Raw genomic sequence first — 11,773 nt, 5'->3', positions numbered from 1 at the left:
AGGCCATCACAGTAAAGCACATCACAATAATCCATGAAATATATAAGGTACTGAAGTCTTAATGCCTTGACTTTTGATCAGAATTTATAGGTGATGGGAAGAATGAACTTCCTCAGAGCATTTTTATGACTCAATTTAAATCAGGGGTGGATTGGCTTAATCCCTGCCAGCTTTCTTAATTCATTCAACTGCCTTTTGTGTTCATGGAGTCCTGTCTCTATGGCACTCCATGAGACGGAGATGTGTTCTTCCCTGAAGACTCAAGGAAAGACAAGAAATGGGCGGTAGCAGAACTGTGAGACATCTTCATATGTTTAAATATAACATGACTCATGTAAAATGAAGGGTAAGGCAGTGGTGAAGGTTTCGCAAGGATATTAAACACCTGATCCATTGGTTTCTGATGTTGATTGGCTCCAACAAATGACTTGTCCTTCCATTAACTATGTAACAATCACAGCTTCGTACAAGTTCTTTTCCTCTGCACCACATACCAGACCGAAGTCGTTGTGAACCAAAGATGCTGCCTTCACAGCTAAGGAAAAAGGTGGACAGAAACACACGAGGTGTAATTTTTAAAATACAGAGAATATTTTCATCAAGTTAAAAAGTATTACCATAAAAGACACATTGCCATTCATCCCACCCCCCAGCTCCATTCAAACACACTTAGCTCATCATTCTTGCCACTTTCTGAAGCCTTTCTGGGAATTCTTTCTCGTATTTAGTTGAGCTGTTGTGAATGCCTCCATGTCCAGAATGGATTCAAAGTGTTTACCCTTCACGGTCATGTTGACTTTGAGGAAGACCTAGAAGTCACACGGTGCCTGATCCAGTGAATAAGGTGGATGAGGACAGAAATTTAACAGAATTTGCTGTGCCAGAAGCTATGTGTGAGTCAGAGCATTGTCATGATGGAGGATGAAACCATTTGCCTATTTCTTGGGTTTTCTGCACATCAATCTCAAACGTTTTCATAAGCCCTTGTAATAATCAATTCATTCTAGCATCCCAAGGTTCAACTCAGCTCACACAATTCCATCAATGTCCAAAAATACAATCAACTTGATCTTGATGTTGGATTTTGATGGATGAATTTTTTTCTCATGAGCAGACCTAGGAGATTTCGCTTGAGGACTCTGAACCTTGATATCAGGATCATAACCTCAGACCCAAGTTCCATCTCTCATAAACCAGCTTTAACATTTTGCGTGTTTCTTTGGTACTTTATTCATTTTGAAACAGTTTCATGTTAATGTATATTTTTTGACCTGTGATATACAGCATAAATTAGAACACACCTCTTAACTGTAGCTCACAGGCAGCTGAGTGCACTTGACGAGTTAAAGCTTGTCACACACTGTTACTAAGGTGTGACATGCCACTTCTTGTACCGAAAACTTTCTGTGGGATGGCACTCAGCAGCAGCATTCATTGTATATTTTAAGCATGCTGCATATGAAACGATGTGGACATCTTACATTCATCTCACATCTACATCCGTACAAGTGTTGGAATGAAATAGTTTGGGGACTGGATTTAGAAATATTTCTAGGAAGTATTATGTAAGAAAAGTCACCAGAAAAAAGTTTATTCACTTGAGCTGAAGATGTTATGGATGTTATTGTCTCATCTCTTGCAAAACTTAAATTATGTTGCCGTCTGAGATGCTACCTCCAGGGAAGAGGCAGCAATGGAGCTTGAATTTATTGGATATAATATGCAAGGTATTAGTCCTTGAAGCATACCTATTAAGTGGGTATCACTCCCGCTTTACAGACAAGAAAGCTGAGGTTGGACAGGTTAAGAGAACTGTATAAGGGCCCAACCATTACATGGCAGTGTAAGATTCCAGTTTTCTCTGCCTGCTCTCAAAATCCATGCTCGGTCTAACACGTACACAGTATTGGTTGCCATAGCTTCCTTGTGTGTGGGGACCCTGGTGGTGACTTGTCAAAGTAGCCGTGCTTCCAAACTCATCACATTTTTTATTTCAATGACAACTGAAAATCTTGCTATCTAAAAATGTCTCCCTTACTGATCTCTCTGATTTCCTGTTAGGGACACTGGTTGCCTTGTGCTTAGTTTTTATATTGTTTGCAAATGAAAATGATCCAGAGAGATGAGACACTTACTGCAATAAGTGTTCCAGGTGTTATTTTCTAAAGGGTATTAGGTTTGATAGCATTAGGCTGAGGGTTACACGGCAAACGAGAAAGGGACTCATGAGGGAAGTGACAAAAAAGGGACAGCTGTAGGGAACAGGGATATGAGCCTTTTCAGAATTTTACTTATGCCTGACCATAATGATCTTTTCTGCTTTTTAGGAAGGATAATTTCCCAATTTTAGAATGTGCATACCTATATGTGGTACTGTTTTTGAGATATAAATGATAGGTGAGAATGGTTTGTAGTGTAAATGGCCAAATATATGGTGTGGTGCTATTTCAGCTAAACTATTTCCGTTTTATGGCTAACCTGCTTTCTCTTCTACAGCTTCAGCCTCTTGATCATACAGCTGATAAAAATGGGGGTGGGAGGACATAACTGTACATTAGAAACAAATTGTATAGGCCAATGACTTGTAAAAATAGTTGTCAGAATTTCAAACCAAAATGAATTCATTTTAGGAAAAGGTTGAATACATTTTTCATTATATTCAACGTTATTTTCTCTCATGATTTTAAGAACATGCTTGATAACTCTCACCAGTATGACTTTAAAAGAAATTAATAACCATATTAGCATTCACCAGCAGAGGGGAGTAGAGGAACACAGAACACCTTTCAATTCAGAGACTTTTCTCTGCGTGAACAAGGAAGCAAAATCCTCCAATCTATGCTTTTTAAAATTATTATTATCAGCCAGTGGACCATGTGAGCACATCAAATTTTGTTAACAGCTCTGTCTGTAATAGAAGGCAAACAAACACAGCTGAGGTCAAACATTGACTTTTGATCAGAAGTAATAGGAGATGAGAAGAATAAACCACCTCAGTACCTTTTTATGGCCAGGTTTCTCCACTTTGAAGTTTGAATTTCTATGTTTCTTGAAACTGTAGTGAAATAAGTTTTGTGACAGTGAGATAGTTTATTTTCTTATTTTTTGCATATCTATTTTGATCTTATTAAGGTTGAAATTCTAGCAACATGCCTTTTAAAGTCTGCTCTGTCTTATCATGGGGTTTTGTTTTATGTGTTTGTTTGTTTATTCATTTGTTTGGGGGTTCTTTTTGAGATGGAGTCTCCCCATGTAGCCCAAGCCAGCCTTGAACTCACAACCTACTTGAGGACTGGGATTGTGGGGTGTGTATCACATTATGTCACACCATCACAAACAGACCAGAACTCTAATGTCTAACCAAGTTATTCCAACTCCCTTCTTACATTTATTGAATTCATCACTCTCATGAAGTGGCACCCAGAGTTTTGTGCTCCCATTAGAAAATTCTACTCTTATATGTCAGAGAAGGAAAACATCAGTTCAGAATTTATTTTAATGAAATGTCCAATATTTGATACCATCTTCGTTGATTTTTCATGCAGATATTAGGAGTAATATCCTCTTTAATGACTATACCATATATATTCTTACCAGCCTTGGCAGCTTTGAAGTTCCTTAATTTATATTGATATTTTCCAGTCCCAGAAGATTACATGGTGATAGAAAGACTTGTCGTCTCATCCTTTGACACGTGGCAATTCCAGAATATGTTGTCCAGGATACAATAGCCTTGATTTGCTACTGGTCTCAATGAGTGACTTTGGTCAGCACACCAGACAATCCAGGACTCCTGGAACTGTTGGGGGCAGCTTGATAGAGAAAACAGAATGTTAACCGGGCTTTGAAGAAAAAGTAAGAATTAGGCAACTAAGCAGTCCAGGAGGGAGAACATGTGTAGCAAGTAAAAAGTGAGTATATTAGAACGTGCTTGATGAGTTAAGACTAATATGAGGGCCTTAGTAGTAGGGGATACTTAGTTTTCAGAGCTGGAGGATGCCCTATTAGAAGCATAGAACAATGAGAATAAATTATGCTGTATCTAAGAATCTAAACTCATATACCTGGGAGTAACTCTAGTAGAACCATCTCTGTCTCTGTTTCCTCTCTCTCTCTCTCTCTCTCTCTCTCTCTCTCTCTCTCTCTCTCTCTCTCTCTCTCTTAATAAGTGTAGGTATAGCAGTTGGCTATGGGAAATTATACATCTCGATTTGAGGGACAGTGGTTTGTCAGATTTTCCTTTTTGTGAATAATACCAAATTTATAGAAAGACAGCATGATAATGAAAAGAATGAAGTAAAATTTGCATTAAAGTTATTTCCTGTTTCAGGCCCTTTTGGTACATGAGAGATAACTTTTAGAAAAAATTTAATTGTCATTCACATAAGAGAGCAGTAAAAATATAGGCAATAGGGTTCATGTTTCTATTATTTTAATAGTAGAGAAAGATATTGATCCATTTTCCATCTCTGCAGAGTTGAGACTTCTTGTAACGTGCAGTGAAGAGTAATTCACTTACACCAGAGATGTGCACCACCATGTATTGCCTTGGAAGAAGAAGGAACCCTTTTTTTGCCCAGTGTTAATATTTCTAATCATAACTGGGCATGGTGGCACATGCCTGTAATCGCAGCACTTGGGAGGCTGAGGCAGGAGGATCGCTGTGAGTTGAGTCCAGCCTGGCTACATAGTGAGCTCCAGGTCAGTCTCAACTATGTAGAGAGACCCTGTCTCAAAATAAACAAACAAACAAAAACAAAACAAAACAAGACAAAAAACAAAAACAACATTTCTAATCATACTTGTGAGCCCATCTGTTTTTTTTCTTTCAGGATCTTGTTTCAATTTTCCCCACTTTGTTCCATTTCTAGTTTTTCTTTCTTTATTGGTTCTTTCTCTCAGCTTATAAAAGTACTCATCTCAGAAAAAAAAAAGTAAAAAATAGAAATTTTCTTTTAGTTTTCAAGCCAAACCTCCTACCCTCTGTTCTTTTACGGAAGTTTTGAAAGAATGTTATGCACTGATGGTTTCCAGTTCCTCATCATCCTCAGGCCACTGCAGTCTGGGCCCAACAGGTATCAGCACCCTGAAAATGCTCTTCCCGAAGTGACAATTACCTGGTTGCCAAATTCAGTGCACAGTTTTTGGTCTGGCTTCCCAGGCCACCTACCCTACTAATCTCTTCCTATGTTGCTCACCCTGTAAATGTAAGATTTCCCTAGGGTCTGTCCTCAGTCTTCTCCTCCGCCCGGCATGGTCTTCCTGGAGTGCTGTCAGTCCCCCTTAGCCCCATTTATTCTTTACAGCATCTTATTCTCATTCTGGGCTCCAGGCCTACTCTTCCAACTCTTCCCATAAATATCTCTTTGTGTATTTTATAGATATTTCACAATTTCTTCTATCTTCTTGTCATCCTCTGGGCAGCATGTTCTTCTCCCCATTTTCTAATTTCAGTTACTGTCATCACCATCGACTGGAATCACCAATCCACCCTTGGATCAAAATCTAGAGTCACCCTGTATTCCTCACCTTCCATTATTAGCCATATCAAATGGCTTGGAAAAATCATAAATGCAACTTGTCTTTTGAGTATGTTCCTGCATTAACATCTGTACTTTATTCATGTCCTTACATAATGCTATATATGCATATGTGGATATATATTTTTTCTTCCCTGAAAATGATAGAAATTGTTTTACATTTCTGTGACATAGATTAACCTTGAGGATTTTATGTTGAGTGAAATAAGCCAGTCACTAAAAGATAAATATTATATGGTTCTGCTTATGTGATGTATCTAAAGTGTCAAATTAGTAGAAAGAAAATAGAATGGTGGTTGCTAGGGTCTGGGGAATAGAGGGACATAGGGAGTGCTTTGCTTTGTTCTATTGTGGTTCTGGGAATTGAATTCAGGACCTCACCACATGCTAGGCAAACACCTTGCCACTGAGCTACCTGAACCACACGATAGGTGTTGTTTAATGGGTGTAAAGTTTCAGATTTGTAAGCTGAAAATGTTCTAGAGATTGGGAACATAACCATGTGAATATACTTAACACTACTGAGCTGTGCACTTAAGAAATGTTGAATTTACGTTACGTGTTTTTTATCATAATTAACAAAAAATAGTAAGAGCGCTGCAGGCCATGCGTTTGACAGGAAATGAATACTGAATAGAGATGGAGGTCTGTGTGAAAAGACAGCACAGCAATGACTTACATTTTTATAGGTCATACCAGGCTGGATGTTTTTATAGATCTATTTTGAATGCTTTCTTTTGCTAAAAAGACTATATAATATATTGATATATATAGCAATATGAATTACAGTTGCTCCTTGATTTATGATTTATATCTAGGTAAACCCATCATCATATTTAAACTCATTTAATACATCTAACCTACTTTTATGGCTTGTATCTAGGTGTCCCCTTAAAACCTCATGCTTTCGCAGGTGGGGGGTTTGGGAGGTGTCTGGATCTAGGATGTGTGATAACTAAATTGGTTTAGCATGGTTTTGGGTTTGGATAATGGAAGCCTCTCTTTAAGTGTGGGTGGCACCAGTCAGTAGGCTTGTAGCCTGGGTGGGATGTAAAGGGACAAAAAGAAGACAGGCTTGCCGCTCACTGCCTCCTGCCTACCTTGCCATGTTCTGTCCCCTCTCTGCCTTGCTCCTCTGCCCTGCTGCCCTGCCTTGGAGCCAGCTGACTGTGGACTGAAACTTCTACTAACTGTGAGCTAAATAAACTTTTCCTCTTTTAATTTGTGGATGTCAGGTATTTTGTCCCGGCAATGGAAAAGTAACTAAGACACCTACTGAACATCATAATTTAGTAGCAAATCACCCCATAGTTTTCAGTTGTTTACCTTTGTGATCATTGGCTGATTGTAAGCTGTAGCTTGGTGCTACTGCCTAGCATCTCTAGGGATTATCAACTGTACATTGTTAGCCTGAAGAAAGATCAAAATTCAAAACCTAAAGTACAGTTCTGACTGAATGCATATCATTTCTCACCATCATAAAGTCAAGAAATTGAAAGTTGAAGCATTATCTGTATAATATGGTATGAATAACCAAAATATTCATTTTTTCAGTAAAGTATTTTACCTCTCACCATTTTCAGAATGGTTGTGCTTTAAAATTTCCACATAACAAAACTCAATATTAATAGACATCGGGGAAGTCTTCCTGGAGCTTACAATTCAAAGAATCTGGCGACCATACGATTATCTAGAAAACTTGTAGAGTTACTTTTTCAAAGGGCATCCATGAACATGAACACATGGGCATGTGAGAATACACACAGGCGCTTATCCTGAGGCTCTTGACGAAGCAGTCTTGACTCAGTTTTTTAAATAAATAATGTTGAAAACATTAAATAATTCCAGAAAAGGTCTATGTTGAGAAAATGTTTATAAAGAAATAAGCAGAGCTGGAATTCAAAGTGTCTCTACCAATCTTCTTTGACTTAAAAAAAAAAGTTGAACTAAAACCTCCAAATAATAACCACCAGTCATCAAAACAAAACAACAGCAATAAAAAAAACAAAACTGAACTTCAATTTGAGTTGATTCTTTGGTCTTTAACAGTCCTTTAACAGCAGGAAACATCTCAAATGGTCCCAGATGGGTTTCAGAAATTTCCTTTTTCTGAACTCACATGCTTTTATCTCTCCCACGGAAAGCATAAACACCAGGGGTGAAATGGAATTCAGGATTCTTCAATGATTCCCTGTCCTAATAAGGCTTATTTTCCATCATTGAACCTCTGGGGTTACTTCAATATAAAAGCCTCTTAACCACTGAAATGGAACAGTTGATTCACAGTGGTAAAGCTGACAAGGGGAGGATCTGTGCAAATTGCCACATGCCTAGGGAGGAATAGAAAATCCCTGATATGCTACTACATTCCCCTATATCTGTAGCTAGGGGACTTAGTGCAATCCCCAGACTTGGGCTCTCATCCCTCCCAAATCTGCAGGAAGTGCATCTCTTAGTCTGAGTCCTGAGATTTCTGAGTTGCCTTGGAGCTATAGAAAAACATCATTAACTCAACCTGTGTTACTCAGAGATGTAGAAAATAAAAATAGCATCCAGGAGCCCACTTCCCTACATTTCTGTTACTTCATATAACGATTTTATTTTTCCTTGAGCTGCTATTGCTTTCTGACCACCTTCCTCATGACTGCTGCTCTTTTTTAATTTCATTTGGCTTCCGGTGCTCTCAGCAAGTTTACTGGGGAGAAGGGGAAACATCCTTTTCCTTTTGTGTAGAGGCAAGAAATGGAGGTGAGCAGACCTGTCCAACTGTGGGATTCTCCTCCCTGGGCTCACATACGGTTATGCAAATGGCAGCAACTAAAAGTAAAATCTTTGAAAAATGAATATTAGTGGAAGAAATTGTGAAAGCTCAAAACCTGTGAAACCCTTGTACTAGGATTTGCAAGAAGAGTTCAGCTATGGAGGCAACACTTAGATCTTGAGAGAGTACAGGGTTTCTAGGCTGATCGTGTATTTGTATGTCGCACAAATGCCTATAACAATGTACTAAACTTCACCTTTTGTTTGTTTGTCTGCTTTTGTCCTGAGTTTGCTTCAGAACCACTGACACTGGACTTCTTGTCTTTAACGCAGCATCCTGGGTGCTTCATTTTCTGTTCTCAGCTGAAAAAGATTTCCTGTAGATGAGCACATTACCCCAACTTGCTAATAGAAAATGACCATATAAATTATCATAGCACGCAGGATACATTTCAGAGTCAAATTGGGCTAAACAGACATTAACTTATCCATAGCAAGAAAAAACCGGGACATCATATGGTCAACTTTTAACCTGAGTAGTGGTTGTCATCTGGATCCCAGAAACAGCCCATTTGAGGTACCCAGGGAACTGAGTAAGTACTCTTTCTCTCACATACTCCAGAAACAAACATAAAACTATTAAGATCATGAGGGCATTCTATATGTGCTTCATAGACTATTGTTTTGTCCATCCAAGCCCTTGGCTTATTAACAGTTGTCTGTTAGAGTTATTTTTCAGTGAGGCCTTCACTCAGTCCCCTCACTACATCTTTGCACTGCCTGCTTCACAGGACATAACCCTGTGGCTGGTCATTAGTCCATTTAGAATCTAGTCTAGAAGCTAGTAGAGGAAATGTTCTCGGGTCTGGAGTTTTGCCGAAGTTAGGGAAGGTCAGGGTTCAGAAAGGCAACATGGGAGGGGCTTCACTTTTCCAGTCTTGGATTACTGTAGAGAACTTGAGGTACTGGGGAAAATGCAGAAGTACATAGGAGGAAAATGGTAATGCAGTCAGCATGATGTCCATACTTGCTGTGGTTCTTCTGCCCAGTTAAGGCTGCTGTGTGATGCTAATATAGTCACTTAACCTTTCTGAACCTCTAGTCTATTACCAGTCAGCTGGTGGTTGGAGGCTAATAACTCTTAAGTATTTTTCCTGGTTTTAAATCATTCATTTCACAATTTTAGATAATAACCGTTTGACTCAAAAGCTCCATTTCTGTTTAAATTTCTGTTTAATTAAAAATGTAGTCAATTTATGTGTATCTTCTTGCACATTTGAAGCCCTAAACAGAAAAGTCAGAAGATGTGCTTTCAAATTAGGTTCCTATAAGTGTGTGCATGGTTTTATGTACCTTGGCCCCCACTATTTGGGAGGCTGAAGCAGGAGAATCATTTGATCACAGGAGTTTGAAGCCAATTTGAGCAACATAAGGAGATCTCTGTCCCTAAAACAAATAAAAAAAAAATAAAATAAATATTCATGTAAAATGGCTTGTAAAGAAGAGTTATGGATGGCAAATTGCATGGCAAGTTGTTTGACACAAATATGCATTTCAGTAATGCTAGTGTAAAGTAAAAGTTGCCTTCCTTATTACTTGCCAAATATTTAACCCAAAGTATGATGTAGCTGCTAAAACTTAATCCACAGCTTTAGACCATTTTGTTTGATTGGACATTTACAAACTATAGGAAATAATAATCTCACTTTGTTCTGATCAGGTGACATCTGGGGTGACTCCACATTTTATGCAGTGGTACAGCTGAGCTCAGAGAGAAAGGAGCAGCCATGGACCAGGGCAGGGCATGGAAACCTCTTCTGCCCTTGGAGACTAGATGACGAGAAGACATGCAGCTAGAGTAGTCCTCTGATGAAGGAAAGGATGCAGATAGACTTACTGTGTGCTGAATTGAAAGGTACGCTAGGGGAAATGGATAGGAGTGGAAGAGAGGTAGATTTTTACCTCAAAATAATGAAGGCATTTCTAATATCTAAAGCCATTCAACAGCTGAAGTGAGTTAGTGAGATCAAGAAGCTTGATAAAATCTAAAAGAATTAAAATAGAGCTGTAGATTGTTTCTATGGATGGCATCTAAGCTGTTTTGTTTGGCTAAATATCACAGACTTGGCAGTTTATAAAGAAAAGAAGTGGATTGGACAAGTCTAGTTTAGGTCATTTCCGAGACAGGAGGATGAGGTTGATTGATCATGCTCTCTCAGGAAACCAGAAAGAGTCTGCTGAAGAGGAGGGCCATGGACTTGATCACCTCGACAGCCATCCTTCCCTTGCTTTTTGGGTGTCTGGGAGACTTTGGCCTCTCTGGCTGCTGCATTGGATTTGCATGAAGGCCTACCTGCAGAACGTTGTGGTAGTGGTCACAGGCACCACCTCAATCAGGGAGAGAATGTGCCAATGCCTTCCATGCTAGTTGTGCTAAACTGGTGTGTGGCTGGATATGGAGGCCCTTGAGGAACTTGCCAGAGAGTTCACAGCTTCTGGTTCCCCACAGCAGACACACAAGCCCTACACAGTGACCTCAACCTCATAGAACCTGGGGCTGTCATGGCTGTAGGGGCTGAGATCCTGCAGTGCTTTGGCCATGTGGACATCCTCATCAATAATGCTGGCATTAGCTACCATGGAGTCATTATGGACACCACAGTGGATGTGGACAAGAAGATTATGGAGACAAACTACTTTGGCCCTGTTGCTTTAACAAAAGTGCTCCTGCTTTCCATGATCAAGAGGAGGTGAGGCCACATCATCACCATCAACAGTGTCCAGGCCAAAATTAGCATTCCTTCCTTATCAGCCTACACAGCCTCCAAGCATGCAACCCAGGCATTCTTTGCATGCATGATGAAATGGAACAGGATGAAATCAAGATGACTGTCATTAGCCATGGCTACGTCCACACCAACCTCTCTGTAAATGCTGTCACCAGTGATGGACAGGAACACAGCCCTGGCCAGAGCCCTGCAAAGGTGGCCCAGAATGTTCTTGCTGCCTTGAGGGAGAAGAAGAAAGATATGATCTTGGCTGACTGGTTGTCTTCCTTGGCCATTTATCTTCACAATCTGGCTCCTGGGCTCTTTTTCAGCATCATGGCCTCCAGGGCCAGGAAGGAGCAGAAATCCAAGAACTCCTAAGGTGGATAAGAGCTGGGGCTGAGAAACAACAACTTCTTGGGCTTGGTTGTTGTACAAGCGATGGCTGCATTTGTTGAGAGTTGAGTGGAGGTTTGTCTCCGAGATGGATACACTGAAGAAACACTTCCCTGGCACAGCCCTCATCCCGAGAGAGTGAGAACCAAACCAGGCAACAATCTTCCCAAGGTGAGGGGTAAATGAATAAGGAATAAAAATGGAGCAGGGCTTAAACTCTAAAACTACAAATTAAATGACTGTAATAGTAAGTCAGTCTTCAAGGGCTAGAGGAAACACATGTCCTTTGAATTCCAGCCCCACCAACTC

At 39.8% G+C, this 11,773-nt stretch overlaps 1 pseudogene; it reads left to right on the top strand.

Moving 5' to 3' along the window:
* The first annotated feature begins 10,507 nt into the window (after nucleotides 1-10,507).
* Nucleotides 10,508-11,449, top strand: LOC104862566 (annotated as a pseudogene).
* Nucleotides 11,450-11,773: the final 324 nt, after the last annotated feature.

Source organism: Fukomys damarensis, unplaced genomic scaffold, assembly GCF_012274545.1.
Source record: "Fukomys damarensis isolate Sample0158 unplaced genomic scaffold, DMR_v1.0_HiC HiC_scaffold_17, whole genome shotgun sequence".
NCBI classification, from domain to species: domain Eukaryota; kingdom Metazoa; phylum Chordata; class Mammalia; order Rodentia; family Bathyergidae; genus Fukomys; species Fukomys damarensis.
Note: the sequence above shows the minus strand (reverse complement) of the source record. Positions and strands in the feature narration are given on the sequence as shown.